The sequence below is a fragment of the Octopus bimaculoides genome, chromosome 25, assembly GCF_001194135.2.
Source record: "Octopus bimaculoides isolate UCB-OBI-ISO-001 chromosome 25, ASM119413v2, whole genome shotgun sequence".
Classification (NCBI taxonomy): Eukaryota; Metazoa; Mollusca; class Cephalopoda; order Octopoda; family Octopodidae; genus Octopus; species Octopus bimaculoides.
In genome coordinates this window covers 25,658,219-25,660,601 of record NC_069005.1, presented here as the reverse complement: position 1 = coordinate 25,660,601, position 2,383 = coordinate 25,658,219, and positions in this window count along the sequence as shown.

Below are 2,383 nucleotides of genomic sequence, written 5' to 3'. Positions count from 1 at the left end.
GTATGTATGTATGTATGTATGTATGTATGTATGTATGTATACACGCACGCCCGCACGCAATGATTACTAGACCTTGTGTTCAGCTATTTCTTTATGATGACGATGACGATGATGATGATGATGATGATGACGATTGTTACCGCAATTGTTGCTCCTGCGAATGTCAAGCTATTGTTGTTGTTGTTGTTGTTGTTATCGCAATTGTAGTCTCACTGCATGCTGTTCTTGCTGCTGCTGCTGCTACTACTACTACTACTACTACTACTACTTCAACTGCTGCTGCTGCTGCTGCAGATGATGCGCTGTCAATACCATCACCACTACTGCTGCTGCTGTTATATAACCTCAGGTCTACCTCCGGTAGTAGTGGTAGTAGTAGTAGTAGTGGTAGTAGTAGTGGTGGTGGCGGCGATGTTGGCCGTCATCTCACAACACTGCTTTAGTGAGTGATTTACGAAGGTGAGTGGCTACTTGAATGAGTAAAAGAGGCGATGAGTGGAAAGTCAGGTGACAACAGTGGAGTGTTTGGTACTTGAGTGGATGAAGAAGGTGAGTGTCCGCTTGAATGAGTCAGTGAAAGAAGCAATGAATGACCAGCTTAGTAAGTAAGTACGGAATATGAATGGCAACAGAGTTGAGTGATTACTCGCACTCGCGTGAGTGAAGCTGAAGGTGAGTGACAGTTCATATGTTAACAGGTGTGAGTGAGTACTTGAGCGAGTGAGCGAGGAAGATGAATGAGAGATCAGGTGTTAGGAAGGGACTGAGCTGTTACTTGAGTGAGATGTGGACGAGTGGAGTGAGCGCTCAGATAACAGCAGGTGTGAGTAGCCATTCATGGGGAGTAGCCACTCATGTGAGAGTTAAGTGACGCTCTTATTCCAGTGTTGTCGTTTCTTCCCACACACATCTGTACATGCACACAGCCATACACCCACGCAACATGGCAGTGACTATCACGCTACATACGGAGGACTTGACAGAGAGCGAACGAAGCTTTTGCATTTGCTAATAATAATGTGTGCAAATGCAGTATGTAGATAGATAAGACAGATAGATAGATAGAGAGAGAGAGAGGGGGGAAACAGAGACAGAGAGACGGGGGAAGAGTGACAGACAGACAGACAGGTAGATACATTATTTACATTATTCTTAAATATAGAACTGCAAGACAGGTAGATAGATAGAGAGAGAGAGGGGGAGAGACAGCAGACGGATGGAGAGACAGATAGATAGATAGATAGATAGATAGACAGAGAGACAGACAGACACAGATAGAGACAGCAGAGAGAGAGAGACAGCATATGGATAGATAGATAGATAGATCGGCTGATCGATTGGTAGGTAGATAGATAACTTTCTGTATTAGCCACACAGGGCCGAACACAGACGGGACAAAATACAATGTAGGGCTTTTCTTTTCGAAAGAAAATAGAAAAAAGAGGAAAAAAATTCCGATCGAAAAGGATCGTGTAAAAAAAAACGTTCAAAAGGGATCGTGTATCACAAAACAGAACAAAAATGTAAAAAACAGATTAGGTTTATCCGTGCAAAGAAAAGCCTACGAAAAAGACCACGGTAACCTCAGGCAGGGAGGGGAAAAAAACACATGAGAGCAAAGTGTTCTCTCTTTTTTGGATTTACAGGATTATGCTCAAAGTGGTTTCGTCATTCGTGCGTTCAATCTTTGCTGCATTCACCCACCTTTTATTGAATCTTTCATGAGACAAAACTTGCCTCTCTGAGCGATTGGCCAGAGAGGAAAGTGTTTGTCTCTAAACCTTTCGCTCTAGTTAAGGGAAGGTGGCGTAGCAATTTTCACGATAGACTCGGCCGACAACCGAATTCGTCCCACACGTGACAGCAGCTGTTCGGCATAAGCCCACAGGTCCGAAATGGTTGGACACTGCACGTGTGCGTGCAGAACGGTTTCGTCGCTCGATATCATAACAAATGGCAGACATAAACCATTTTATTTGTATCTCAGGGGGATACAAATCATGGCTCAGTTGTTAGAGCATCGAATTTACGACCGTGAGGTTGTGAGTTCGAATCCCGGACCAGGCTGCGTGTTGTGTTCTTGAGCAAGACACTTTATTTCACGTTGCTCCAGTTCACTCAGCTGTAGAAATGAGTTGCGACGTCACTGGTGTCAAACTGTATCGGCCCCTTTGCCTTTCCCCTTGGATAACATCAGTGGCGTGGAGAGGGGAGGTTGGTATGCATGGGTGACTGCTGGTCTTCCATAATACAACCTTGCCCAGACTTGTGCCTGGGAGGGTAACTTTCTAGGTGCAATCCCATGGTCATTCGTGACCGAAAGGGGTCTCCGATATAGAGCCACGCACGCACACGCATACGCATACATATATGTATGTATGTG